Here is a 15,576-nt window from a genome sequence, read left to right as displayed (position 1 = left end):
TTTCTGGCATTGGGGATGGGGAAAGCATTAAGAGATAAGCAGGCATGGGCGTTACGTTACTCAGCAGTGTGGCAAAGCTATTACAGAGGGGGACGCTGGGGAAGAAGGCTGACCATAGGACAGCTGGAAACATATTAAAAGTCACTACCATAGCAAGACCTTGTCTCAAATATGAGAGAGAGAAAGAGAAACCGTGCCGGCTACCCAAGCCCATTGTTCAATGTGTGAAAACAAAAATCAACAGAAGGTCAAGACACTGTCATTGGAAACACGGCACGAACTTGGATAGAACCGCTGGCATTCTGTAACGCAGAAAAGAGAATTTTTGTTCTTGACATTCTTTACGTCTGGATTTCCCTCTGCTTTACTTAGCTCTAGCAGGCATTGAAGGCTTCGGGGAGATTTTTCTCTCTGAGTTTTCTGTGGCACTTGAGTTTGGTTATAAAGTTTTTTATGAATGAACAAATGTAACCGCTGTAGGATGGTTTCAAAGGTTGAAAACACTCACAGGTACACACACACACACACACACACACACACACACACACACACAGCAATTGTATGTGTCTGCGTCTATTTCTATCTCCAAAACCAAAGCGTTTTAGGAGATTTGTTAGTTACCTGTGATGCACTTGTTTTGATTCAAGTCTGAGCCTTGTATCGTAGAACAAGGACTGTCTACCCACTTGTCAGGCACTAGCCATTCACCTACCCACCTACTGAATATCTATAGATTCATCTACACCACCCGCCGGGTGCCTATCTGTTCATCCACTTCCAGTTTGCTTGGGCAGAAGACATGTTGCTCTATCATATATTTGGTGAGATGTTTTACGCTGTTTGTATAAAGCTGTGTGACATCAGAATGAGGAGCGTGTGACTTCTCTGTCATTTCCACAGTGGAGCTAATCAGGAGAGAGAGTACCCTGGAGAACCTGTAAGACCCTACTCCTGTGTGGCGTTCACCCCTTCACAGCCTAACAGAGCTCCTCATGCTGGTCTAGACCCCACCACACCCCTCCAGGAGACACATAAGAGCCAGATGGAAAAGCCACTGACTAAATTAAAACACACTAATTGGACATTGAGTTTCCGCTGAAAATGCCCTCTCCCATCGTCACTGCTGAGGCATTGTGTGGGTGTCGGATGTACGACTAAGAGGAAATTCTTCCTTTCTGGACAAATAAATCATTTGGAATTCATTTTGCTAAGCTTCCTTATTGGTTCCTGGAAAAGATCAAATATAGGATGTGGGGAATCCAACTGCTCCAACAGTCAAGAGGTTTATCAGTCTGGCAAAGGAAATCAAGAATCAATATCCCCAGGCAATGGAAGCATTACTAAATGAAATATATTTCTTTGACAAATAATTCTTAAAAAAAAAAAAAGCGAAGTTGCATCTCAGATAGGGACATATGGATGCTCTCACATCCATACAGGTGCTGTGAAAGTGTTGGTAGTTCAAATAACATGCTTAATGAATTAGTTAGTTAGTTAACTAATTAATTTTGAGATAGAGACTTGCATAGCCCAGGCTAACCTCATACTCACTAATGGATGAGACTGACCCTGAGTTTCCGATCCTCCTGCCTCTACTTCCAAGGTGCTGGGATTACAGGCCTGTACCACCACCCACAGTGGAAGCTGTTTGTTTGCCTTAGCATGTCCATCTATTTACTTATTTATTCGTATTTATTTATTGACTTATGTGTATGTGTGTGCACATGCACCTGACGCACGCTGTGGCACACGTGTGGAGGTCTAAAGACAATTAGCAGGAGTCAGTCATTCTCTCCTTCCACCGCGGGACCTGGAATCAAACTCAGGTCATCAGGCTGGGTGGTAAGCATCTTCACCCACTGAGCCATCTCGCTGGCCCCGTGCCCAGTTTTAAGCAGTGGCAGGAACTGAACTCAGGCATCATACATACCAGGTATGTACTCTCTACTAACTGAGCTGTATCCTCAGCCCTATACTAAAATATTTGACTAGATCTTAAGATTTTTCAGGTTTAACATCAATTCCCAGCTCATAACATCACCGAAAACATACTATATAAAAATTAACATTACAGAAGCTGGGCATGATGACAATGACCTATTTTTTTCAGCACTAAGAAGCCTGAGGCAGGGTGATTGCAAGTCTGAAGGCAGCCTGGGATAGTTAGCAAGACCCTAAGAAACCTAACTTGACAATTAGAGATTTCCCATCATGCATTTATCCCGATCTTTCGGTTGGGAGGAGCGTGGCTGTTTCCAGGTGACAGTTGTACAGTGAGAAAAGTGAGCAGGTACCTAATCTAGTGAACAGAGCACAGAATCACCCAGCCCTGCCACCCAGCCCTTTAGTGCCCAGCATTTCTTTTCTTAAGGAAGCACCAAACCCAGTTTGGTTTACTGTCAACTGATCAACCTTACTGCCATACCCCCTACTGTGGATCTTGAAGGTGTACCCCTATTGTCGATCTTAAAGGCATACCCCAGACTGTGAATCTCAGAAAGCGTACCCCTAATCCTAACCCTGATCTGATCTCCAGAGCACACCCCTTTTAATCTGTACTGTTGTTTTTCTTCAAATAACTCTACCTCGCTACTGTTACAGTTCCTGTGAGCCCTTGTTTTCAGTTCTCTTTGGGAATCTTCATGTTCTTTTTCTTTCTTTCTTTTTTTTTTTTTTTTTTTTTTTTTTTGGTTTGGTTTTTCAAGACAGGGTTTCTCTGAGTAGCCCTGGCTGTCCTGGAACTCACTCTGTAGACCAGGCTAGCCTTGAACTCTCGAACTCAGAAATCCGCCTGCCTCTGCCTCCCAAGTGCTGGGATTAAAGGTGTGAGCCACCACTGCCCAGCTACCTTGTTTCTTAAAAAAAAAAAAAACAAAAACAAAAAAACAAAAACAACCTAAGACTTTAAATCAGTCAGATGTGAATTATGCTACAGGCATGATTGATTACTAAGCCGTCATGAAAAATCATCCTGGAACAGTACTTATCAGCAATAAGAAAGTTGACAATATACACCAGCCATCATCATCACCACCATCATCACCATTACCTTCAGCGTGGCTTTTTTTTTTTTTTTTCAAGACAAGTTTTCTCTGAAGCTCTGGCTGCCCTGGAGCTTACTCTGTAGACCAGGCTGGCCTCGAACTCAGAGAAAAGGCATGAGCCACCACATCTGGCTTTCATCATAGTCATTTTGGAGCAGGCTTGTCATTTGCTGGCATTAACCTTCTGACACCGTGAGGAGATTCACTGTACACAATTGCAATGCTGAGGAACCCTTCAGAGGGATCCAGTGTTGCCAGCCTACCGAACCACTGAGGCACCACTGGAAAACAAAGCAGCTTTGCAAGAGCAAAATGGAGTCTGTGTGTCTCTTCATTCTGCAAACAGTTACATACCTGCTACAGTCAAAACCTTCCGTGAGGGGCTGGGAGAGGAAAGAGAGACATCTACGGAGTTGGAGAACCAATGGTATTTGGCCTTACTGAGCTTACACTTTAGCATGGGTGTTCAGAACAACTTTGTAAACGATTTGGCTGTAAAGAATATCAAGGGAAAGAGACAGACCAACCACTCGGGTTAAAACGGAAACAGTTTCCATTCTGAGATAGAAAGAAGGGTCATCTTTTAACTGGCTGCTGCTGCCTGTGCTGTGTGGAACGCTAGTAACAAAGTATGCAGGCGGGCGGTCCAGGGATTTGTAAAGAGGACTGAGGGAGAAAGCTTATTTAGGAAAGCACAGACATACTGAGTGCCTAAAACAGTTGGGAAAGCACAGACACACTGTGTGCCTAAAAAAGAGCCAATGTAAGGAAGTATATGTGAAGAGATTATTGGGTGGGTGGGTAAATGTCAGAGAATAAACTGGGTGGGGCAGGGCACACCCATAATCCCTGCACCCAGTAGAGGCAGAAGGGGCAGAGACTCAAGGCCAGCCTTAGCTAAAGGGACTTTGATTCAAAACAAAAATGAGAGTATAAACAAAAAAGCCAGAGAGAAAAGTGCTGGCTAGCGGAGGTTCAGACTCTGTACTTTAGGTGAATATGAAACAGCCCTGGGAGGTTTGAGAGCCTGGCAAAATCTGTCCTAGTACGAGAAAGTAGCCTTTGTTATTGTCAGTGAGGTGGGTGAGACAAGACCTCCAGGTACACTCTCAGTTGCAAGCAAGATATTTTCAAATATCTTCATCAATGCATGGCTGAGTTGACAAAATGTGGCCGCCCCTAAGACCTGACAAAGAAAGGCTGACTCCTAATGGCCTAGAAAATTATAAGCTTGCCATCTTCCCAAAGGATATCTACCAGTTCCCGAAGGTCTAGCAAGGTCAGCAATGATGGGCCATAGGCCACACCCAGCTTGCCACCCAGTTGTGTAAATAAAGTTTTATTGAGACACAACCACACCCTGACATTTATATGTTGTCTGGCTGTGTTCACAGCTACAGTGGCAGATATGAGTAGTTACAGCAGGGCCCACACAGTGCACAAAGCCTAAATGATAGTCTTTCCAGTCCGACCCTTTGAGAAACGCTGTGCTGACACCTGAACTTGAGTTTGAGTTGGTTAAGTTGGGGAAATTTGGGAGATAGAGTTAGGATGACCTACAAAAACACATGGGTGAGCTGGGACCCTAAAAGGTAACCCCTCAGCCCATGAATCAGGAGACTTTTCTGTGAAGGAGATTGAGCCAGTGCTTGCTTATTTGTGTCTTGGAATGCCGTGGAAAGAAAAGAGCTTCCCCTGAGCATTCCTTACCACAGACTAGCTTTCCTTACCACAGGCTGACATCACACAGGTCAGCACGCATTTCATCTGTTTGGTAGGGAAAAAGTTTATCTTCCAGCCTAAAATTCAGTTTTATTCAGCACAAAATAGATGAGAAACTGAGTTACAGAAGGTAGAACTAAGGACAAATCCAACTGCACAAATAAGTCACAAAAGTTACAGACACTGGGATTATTAGGTGCCAAATGTTGAATGTATTGGCTATCATTAAAGAAAAAAAGAAGACATCAGTCTGGGCATTATGCTCACACTTGTAACCCCTGGAGGCTAAGGCAGACAGGTCATTGTGAGTTTGAGGACAGCCTGGGCTACAGACTAAGATATTGACTCAAAAACCACAAACAAATAAACAACAAAACCAAAGAAACAAACAAACAAAAAAGGTATCAAACAGGGGAAAGAAGTCACCAAAAAAAAAAAAAATCTTTAATAGTGCTTTAATGGAACCAAATAGCGTGTCTAAAATTTCTAAATTTTTTGTTTTTGTTTTTGTTTTTGTTTTTCGAGACAGGGTTTCTCTGTGTAGCCCTGGCTGTCCTGGAACTCACTCTGTAGACCAGGCTAGCCTCAAACTCAGAAATCCACCTGCCTCTGCCTCCCAAGTGCTGGGATTAAAGGCGTGCGCCACCACCGCCCGGCCTTCTCTCTCTCTCTCTCTCTCTCTTTTTTTTTTCTAAAAAAATTTTCAAGCATATAATTGGTGTTGTAAAATCAACTAAAGTACTAGAGAGACCCGAAGAGAGCAATAGCAAATTGGAGACGAGGTGTGAAGAAATTATACAAAAAGCCAAAGGAAGAAGGATGTCAAACATACAAGAGTAGAAAGATACAGAAGAATAAGTACTCATTTCACCAGATTACAGGAGTAACATTCAATTGTAACATTGTTACAATTGAAACAATGAATAAAACTGATGAAACACAGTTATCTTTAGAATAAAAATAATTGCCATAGACCTGCTGTAAAGAAATTGCAATGTACAACAGAGAATACTTAATGCCCATAAGAAAAAAAAAAACAATATAATATGAGTAATTTTTCATCAATCTTGATGACATGAGAAGCTGGTAGGACAATACTTTGAAAGCTCTGTGGAGGACCACACATGCGTGCACCTGTGCGTGCGCACACACACACACACACACACACAGTTTTCAAGATAAGATGAGCAGGTGGAGAGATGGCTCGGTGGCTAGAAGCACCTGCTCTTGCAGAGGACCTGGGTTCGGTTCCCTTTACTCACATGGCAGCTCATACCTGCCTGCAATTTGAGTCCAGGGGATCCAATGCCCTCTTCTGACCTCTAAGGATCCAATGACCTCTTCTTCCAGGCGTGCATATACTGCGCATACATATATGCAGGTAAGACACCATCGTGGTGATTTAAAGGAGAATGGCCTCTGTAGGATCATACATCAGAATGTTTGGTTCCCAGTTGTGGAACTGTTTGGGAAGGATTGGGTAGCACACAGCCTTGTTGGAAGAGGTGTATGTGTCTCAGGGAGTGAACTTGGAGGTTTCAGAAGTCTGAGGCATTCCTAGTTACTGATTGCTGAGTGTTCTCTCCTTTGCTCCCCCCACCTATCTCTGTGTGTTTCTCTCTGTGTCTCTGTCTCTATCTCTGTCTCTGTCTCTGTCTCTCTCTCTCTCTCTCTCTTTCTCTCTTTCTCTGTCTCTGTCTATATATCCCTTTCCCCCCTTCCCTCCCTTCCTCTTCCCTCCCTCCCTCCCTTCTTCCCTCCCTTCTCCCCTCCCTCTCTGTCTCATGGTTGTGTATCAGACATTCTCAGCTACTTTTTGCCAGCATCATGCTTGCCTTCTTACTCCTGGGCCCTCTGCCATGAAGATCACAGATTCACCTTCTGAAACTGTAAGCAAGTTCCCAATTAAATGCTTATATTTAGAAGTTGCTTTGGTCGTGGGTTTTTTTTTTTTTCCACGACAACAGAAAATTAACCAAGACACTCATAAAATGTAATAAATAAACATATTTAAATACAGAGAGAAAAATCCCAACACTCAGGAGGCAGAGCCAGGCAGTCCCTGTGAATTCAAAGCCAGACTGGTCTACAAAGTGACCATGCCCCAAAGTCACAGAAAGAAAACAAGACATTTGCACTACCAGTCACAAAGCTGGGTGCCTGCTCAGGCCTGGCCAATAAGAGAACCGCCTTCTCCACTCCAGATCTGGCCAATGGAAGCACTTGTGCTTTCTTGGCCTTCAGTTTGGTCTAGAGAGACTCAAATCCAGGGTTTTAGTCAAGTCACAAAATAGGCTTCTTTATAATTTAGCTGGAGCGCATCAGGGTCTGCTGTCAGTCCTTATACCACCAAGAAATCTTAAGACAAAGCCATCATGGAGGAGGGAAGCTGAAAGTCCAGTGAAGCCCAGGCCAAGCCAGCTCCAGCTAGCCCCGGGCAACCTCCTGGGAACACCCAGTTAGAGCTGTGCCTTTGGCTTCACCCCTGGTCCTCCCATGCTCACCCATTGAATGCCTCTTGTTATTTATGAGGGAAGGGGATCTGTTACTAGCAAGAAATAATGCTGACAGAACTTGGCTAACTGTCCCCTCGTTCCACACTGGGTATAACAGCACGGGAAGTTAATTTATCTAAAGCCTTACATCATGCCCAGTTCTGAGTAAACACAACAAAAGCGTCCGCTATTATTAGGTATTACTGCTAATCCCCAAATACGGACATTCATCCTATTTATAAAAGCTTCGAAAGAATATGAATAGGCGTTCCATTTTCTACTTGGGCCAGCTTACCACCATGCTGATTGAGGGTTCTGGGCATAAAGCTTTCTCTGTCTGCAATTGTTTCCTTACTTTAGAGTGCTTCCAAGAATTATCTGATTCTCTAAACTTTTGTAAAGATGTAGAGTCTCTGGCTTTTCTCCAGCGTATCTTCCTTTGCATTTTATGTCACTACGCTCACCCACATCTCACCCAAGGATTAAGCCTGTACCTATGATCAAGGTGGTGCCTTGTACCAAAGGAACATTGAAGAATTGGTACTGCCTATGTGTCCTGCGCTCTAATTAAGGAGGCGGACAAAGCATTAAAAGAGAGGAGAAGCCTCCAGAAAGCTCAAATGACTCGAAATTACTCTAAATTTTACTCCGAGAAGGTACGACCACCAGAAATGCATATGACCGGTACTCAGTAAACATTTGTGGAATGAGCAGTGGTCACCTCCTGATGCAGAAGGCAGAGCTTACTAACGGAGCTGTTTTTCTTATATTTCCAGATCAGGAATTTGTATTTTCCCAACGACTTTCACTACTCACAATCCCCTAAGGCTCAACAGAGGAATATTCATTCCTCTTAATAACGTCTCAAGAACTTGGAAAACCCACACATTCGTGCGCAACCATGCAACCTTGAAGGTACCAGACATATTCATTATGACAAGAAAAGCGTGGCCCGAGGGATGGAGAGCACTGGCTTCAATGCCGCAATCAGGCTGACTGAGGAAGAGATCAACATCTTAAACGGTCACACGGGGATGGACAAATTCATCAACTAACACTCATAATCAAACCAGTCCCACCCGCCTCCAATGCTCTAACTCCCTCCCACTCCCCTCCGTTTCTCCCTATATCTTAATAAGCACGACCATCCAGCCATTTAAAGACCAAAACCGCAACTCATCCTTGATTTCTCCCTTCCTGTTTCTCATGGGCGAGATCTGGAAAGCCTGTTGATTCCAGATCCGAGAGAATCTGTGTCTCTAGTGTCTTCTCATTCTGTTCCTCTCCGACTGCTGCCACCTCCTGTCTCGCCATCAGTTCTATGCTGGAGACTCCTGCAATGCCTTCCTCCTGTTTTCAGCCTGAGCCTTCTGCAGTCCTGCTGCACGAAGCTCTCTTTCATGTTGGGCTATTCCTTCCTGTGGGCTCTTCATCTAGACCATCTCTTGTCACACTTCACCCGGGTCCCTGAATGCCTCTCCCATCCACTGCCAGCCTTGCCCATTCAGTCCCCTGCCACACCCAGTCTCCTGACACACTCAGTGTCCTGACACAGTCAGTCTACTGACACACTCGGTCTCCCGCCACCATTATCCTCTGGCTTAGGACTTGTTTTATTTTTTGAGACAGAGCCTCACTATTTAGCAATGGCTATCATAGACCAGGCTAGCCTGGAACTCAGAGATTGACACGCCTCTGCCTCTGTACCGGGATTAAAGGTGCATGCTACCACACCATCGTCTGCCGTCTTTCTTTCCCATTAGACTGTAAGTTTCTATATAACAAATATAATACAAACAAAGATTATGCCCGCTCTTTTTACCAGTGTATACCCAGTGCTAGATCTGTGATTGGCAGGTGAGAGGGAGCTTGGAAATTTGACTTGAGTGAGCGAATGTTTTGTGATACCCCTTACCAAAGACTAAACTCCAATGCTCACAAGTTTTTTTTAATTGGGCATCCCAGGGTTGCCATGAGCCGCAAATACAACAGACACCCCGCTTTCAGTCCCTTCACGCACCACTCTTTCACCTCCCTGTTCCAAACTTCAACTTAGTTCTTCCGTAAGAACCAGCAGTCAGTCCAGTTGATGCCACTCTTTCTCTCACTCAGGCACTGGAAGGTCGATTTACTCCAGACCCGAGAAGGAGAAGGAGCACCACAGCAGAGGGCTCACTAATCTCGCAAAGAAATCCATTTCGTGAGGCAGCCACGAAGGATGAGAAAACTCGGGAAAAGAGGTCATCTCATTAACTTTAAAAGCTAGCTTTCAGCTTTACAGTGCTGCAGCATGGATTATATATGTGTGTGTATGGATTTGTATTTATGAACATTTGTATACAAATGTCTTCATATTAATACCCAGTCATTGGGCATATCCATTGTCCTCGAATCCCAGAGAAATTCTCGAAGCCATTCACATAGAGGGTTCTACAGGGGCTTTAGGCTTCTGTACAGATGAAATCTATTGTGCTCTGAAGGGAAACACACATCCGCACATGTGTTAAGGGGTAGACGCCAGAGTTAAGAGTCACTTTACACCTTCCCTTAGGTCAGTGAGAAGCTGGGTCCTGCCGCTTCAGCCTGTGCAGCCATTTCTCTGTCTTAAGACCTCACTGCCTCGGAAGAGGAGATGCTGCAGGTCAGGAAAAACATCCCATCAATCACTGCTCTCTGTAGGCAATGGAATCATCCCTTCCACAGATCTTATCAGGTATAGATAGCAATCTAGAATTAGGGAATTTTATAGCAAAAGGTATTTAAGCATCTCTCGGAGAATATATAACAATAACAATGAAGCTAACAATAGAACCAATAATATAACAACATTATTGAACTCTAATTGGCCCTGAGCAATGTTTTACATGCTTTCTATGTTAATGTTTGTCTAATAGCCCTACTGGGGTAAGAACTGCTCTTATTTCCAAGTTACTGGACGCCCAGAGGTTAAATAATTTGCACAAAGACATATATTTATCGCTTCTGAGGGCTAAGTGACGGTTCAAACACAAATTTTCAGGTTACACAGACTGCATCCCCTGCCCCCCCCCCCCCCTTTGTTTTTGTTTGAGACAGAGTCTCACTATGCAGCCCAGGATGCTTTAGACTTTCAAGTCTTCTGCCTCAAGCTCTAGGTTGCTGGGATTACAAGCATGGAACATCATGCCTGCTACTGTACCACTTCCTTTATTCGTCTTTACTCAGAATAAAAGAAACTGCCAAGTTATTTTAGGGCTAAGCTGAAGAAGTAAGCAGATAAAGCTCTCTTTATTTAATAGCATAATTTAACTTTTTACCTGTACTATGTATGTATATGCAGCGTGTGTCTATGGAAACAAACCCTACATGTGTCTGTAGTCATAAAGACGTAAAGTAAGTTTCTGAAATCTCTTAATGAAGAGTTTACATTAATATTTTAATTAATTAATTTGGCAAGGGACTAGAGCACACCCTACTGGCCAACTAATAGGAAATACAGTGTATACTTCAGACACAAGCTTAACCGTGAAAACACTTAAAGAAACTTGAGGAAACTAACTAAAAAAAAAAAAAAAATCTAGATTCAGTATCTAAGTAAGTTAATAACAGGATGCTGAAAATGTCTTAAATCTGTAAGTTTCTAGAGCTTGTCTAGAATTGGAAAAGCAATGTTTGTTAAGGAAGCCTTAGGTACACAAAAGGTGACTCAATTAAAAACAAATGACATAGCCCGCCTTCATACTGAGAAAAAGAAGTCAAGTCTTGTCCCTAAAACACTCCAAACAACAGACTAGAAAATTCTAACACAGCTAGCAGACTCAGTTTTCTCACAGGTCACTTATTACCCCTAAACCCTGTGTGTGCTTGTGTGTGTGTGTGTGTGTGTGTGTGTATGGTGTGCATGTGTGTGTGTGTATGTGCATTGTGTGTGTGTGTGTGGTGTGTGGTATACAGTGCATGTGTGTATATGCTGTATAGTGTGTTATGTGGGTGTGCATTATGTATATGTGGTTTATGTATGTGTATGTGGTACTTGTGTGTGTGTGTGTGTGTGCGGTGTAGCCCTTTTTAAGAGAAAATCTAGGAAAGGACAGCAAAATCCTGAATTACAGAAGGAAAAACAAGAATGTTGTAAATAATTGTGTGTGTGTGTGTGCACGTGTGTGTGTGTGTGTGTGCACGCTACTTTTTACAGAGCAGTTAACTTCATGGTTCAGTGGAGACTTCTGCTATCAGGAAGCACTCCTTATGAATGAATCTCAGGATTCTTTCATTATTATTATTGTCTGAGGATTTTATCCATGTCTGTAATATACTTTGATCAAGTCCTCCCCATACCCCCCCCTTCAGTTCCTTCCCAGGCATCTCTTACAGTTTTCTAAATTTGCATTTACCCGTTTCTGTGTGAGTACATGTGGAGGTCAGAGAGCAACGTGAAGGACTTAGCCCTCTCCTTCCAACCCGTGAGTCTCAGAGGCTGAACTCAGGTCAGCAGATTTGGCACTCAGCACCTTTACCAGCTGAGCCATCTGGACTCTGAATCTCAGGTTCTCATGCAGGCTTTAAAATAACGCAATTTGCCGCAGATCTGTGTGTGCCTACGCGTGCCTATGTGAGATTATTTCCCACAGTGTGGCCCATGAAACAGGCAACTCCTAAGAAATGTAAATTTTCCACCGTGCCTGTGTTTTTCTTACATTCATCTATATCTAGTTTAAAAAAAAAGTATCTAAGATATATCATGTATTGACAGAAACAAAGGCCTTGTGATTAATAAGGTAATACAAAAAGCATTTCTCTCTAAAATACTTCTTTTTAAAGGAAGTATATAAAACAAAACCGAGAAGAATAAACACAAAAATGTGTGTACTTTTTTTATAGGATTCCAAGAGCAAAATATAAACATACGTTCACTAAGGTTCCATGCCACACATTCACACTTAGGCAAGACATGCTGGATTTCTTTGAGAAAGCAAGGGGAAAGTACCCCATGTGAGTCTCAGGCTCCTGAGCCAGAACCCCAACCTTGTTCTTACTCCAGAGGTGAAATGTTGCAAACTGACAGACTTCTATAACTAATGCTTTTAAGATACTGTGTTCAATTCTGTTTTTAAAGAAACTAGCTAATCAAAATTCCTTGGGGAATGGCCTCAAAGCGAAACAATTTTTGAAAGATTTTAACAAAGCAAAAAACTTTGAGCCGGGCTATGGTCTTTAACTCCAGCCCTAGGGAGACAGAGGCAGGGAGATCCCTGAGTTCAAGGCCAGCCTGGTTTGCAAAGTGAGTTCCAGGACAGCCAGGGCTACACAGAGGGACCCTGTCTTGAGAGAGACAGAGAGAGAGAGAGAGAGAGAGAGAGAGAGAGAGAGGGAGGGAGGGAGGGAGGGAGGGAGGGAGGGAGAGAGAGAGAGAGAGAAAGAGAGAGAGAGAGAGAGATTTCAATTTCTAGGTAGATACAATTTAAAACAAGATAGATTGGGGTCTTGGGAAAAAGAGAATATTTCTCTCTGTTCTGTTGTCCAAACTATTAAAGGTCAATGAACAGCACGTGATCAATCCACCAGAATCAGGTCACATGACTGGCTGAGCATTTCCACTTTGAACTCTTGTCAAACTTGTCTACAATGTCTTTGGTGTAACGGTGTTACTATAGAACGCTATTAAGTAGTCTGCGGAGTATAAGTTTTCCTCCACAGCTGAGAAAACGTCACTGTATGAATAACTATGAGCTAAAGTCAGTGAAGTAGAAGTTCTAATTGCTTCCCCTCCTAAAAACTAGAAAGCCAACCGTTTATTGTAAGTTTAAAGTAGAGCCAAGGAAAAACCCAGGTTAATCATGGATTACTCAAGTGACTTTGTGACTTGGTTTGTTTTTTTTTTTTTAATGATGATTTACCAAAACTTTAGCACATTTAGTCATTCCCAAGTGCAGAATGAGTATCCTGTTGGTCTTCTTTCTCTACGGAGGGGTGTGTCCCACGGTTGCTGTGGTGATTATCACTGTTTTGTGAATAGGGGAATATAAAAGCATGCTAATAAGGCTAGAGCACATTTTACAACTGCATTGTGGCAACTGGAAATCAGAGTAACTAGGGTTCTTCTCCAATGAAACTGGACCTCACTGAATCCCCATTCAGTAAATGCTCTACTTTGAGGGCTAAAAAGATGTTCTGGGGGAGATCTTACATACGCGCATATACATACACACACACTCGCATACACATACACACACAGAGGGGAGGATACACACACATACACGCACATATACACGCACATGCACACACACATACACACACATGGAAGGGAGAACACACACACGTAGACATACATACTCACACACATATACACACAGAGGGGAGGGCACACACATACACACATACACACACAAGGAGGGAAGGACACACACAGCACATACACACATACACACATACACACACATACAGGCACACATGCATGCACACACACATGGAAGGGAGAACACACACACGTAGACATACATACTCTCACACATATACACACAGAGGGGAGGGCACACACATACACACACAAGGAGGGAAGGACACACACAACACATACACACATGCACACATACAGGCACACATGCATGCACATACACACACACACACACAAACATGGAGGAGAGGGGAGGGGAGGAGGGGAAGGAGGGAAATAGCATAGCATATAGATAAACCATGAATAGCAAAGGTGAGGCGTGTGGACTTTCAGTGACTTTCAAAACCTCATCAAGCCAGACGTGCTGACTTCATGCCTGTAAACCTCAATGCTATGGAGGCCAAAGGACGACCAAGCTTGAGGTTAACCTGAGCTGTATAGTGAGTTCTAGGCCCACTTGGGCTACAGAGTAAAACTGTCTTTAAAAACATCAAAACTTAAACACACAAGTAAATATTAAATGCCTAGTTAATTTGGCAAAAAATTATCTAATTTCCATAAGATCAAAATACTACTAGGTGAATGGCGATTAAAAACATGGGAGAATTGAAATTGCTAGGAGTGTAAGTGTGGAAGAGACCCAGCAGCCAGTAGGGACCATCAGAAAGAGGGGAGTGGGCAAAGGAATACTTCAGAGTTTTGTTTTCTTTTTAAAAATCTGGTGCGTCAGGCCTTGAATTTAAAATTAGGGCCTTTGAGTTCAATGAAAAAGAATGCAAGTCAATACTGGAAGAAGCAACTCGGTTGGTGGGGCACAAAGTTAATAGTTAACCAGATAATGAGCCTAGCATCTCATTCCATATGTTAAACTGGCTCAATTAGGTGGTGCTAAACATATAACTATCAGGCATTCTTGCTGAAGTGCAGGCAGGGCTCTGTGAGCAGACCACAGAGGTCAGCCACAGGTCTGTGCTCTCTACCCTGCGGAGCGCCATTAAGGGGAATTTGTACTTGTCCGAACTGGAGGGCTTCTGTCTGTTTGCTTTTTTTCTTGAACTACTCTTGGTTTGTCATTGTATTATTTATTTTTCGGTTAAACTATAAACCTAAGTTGCATCACCGGATTTCTGCCCCAAGAACCCTCCTCCCTGCAGACTTGATGGCGTTTTGTCCTTGGGCATCAGCGGCCACCCTGGGGCCAAGAGACATGGAGACCAGCACTTTGACAGGTAAGCCAAGAGGGCTGGGGGCAGGTTTGAGGGAGGTGCCCAGGATCAGCCTAGCCTTGCTGGAGGCCAAGCCAAGTGCAGAGGAGCCTGGAGTGAGGCCTCCCTGATCCTGCCCACACAGCATGGCTCACTGCCCCCTTCTCCTTTGTCCTTCACCTTCCCGTGCCGTCCCTCCCTTTCCCACACCGTCCCTTAACTACCCATATTCATTGGCACGGTTCTCTATATGTCCTGCAGTGGCCCATCTCTTATTGTCCTTAGCCAGGCACTCCCTGCCCCTTCCTGTCTTCAGAGGCATGCTGTCCCTCAGTGCCCCTCAGTTCGCTGCCCTCGCTCCCAGACCCCACTTTCTTCATGGTCCTTCATCCTTGGCTGTAGCACCCTGCCATCCTTCATGTCTCGCATCATGACAACAGTCACTGTCCTCCTCCGTTCTTCATCACTCTCTTCGCCATCCCTTGACCCTCCCTCGTTGTACCTCGGGATGCCACTCTCCTCCTCAAGCCCCAATTCCCCCGTCCCTGGGCTTCTTGGGCCCAAGTGCATCTCGGCGTCACTTCCCTCCCCGGGGCTGAAAACAGAGCTGCTCACAGCCTTCCGAGAAAAACTCGGTGTCCTTAGGCTAGGCAGCTAGCACACAGGCGGCCCAGACAGAAACGTCCCCTCGGGAGACGAGGCTGGCAGCGCCGCCCGGCGGGCCCCACGCAAAGGCT

The sequence above is a fragment of the Grammomys surdaster genome, unplaced genomic scaffold (assembly GCF_004785775.1).
Source record: "Grammomys surdaster isolate TR1022 unplaced genomic scaffold, NIH_TR_1.0 126185, whole genome shotgun sequence".
Taxonomy (NCBI): Eukaryota; Metazoa; Chordata; class Mammalia; order Rodentia; family Muridae; genus Grammomys; species Grammomys surdaster.
The sequence above is the reverse complement of the archived record's forward strand: the minus strand, read 5'-3'. Positions refer to the sequence as shown.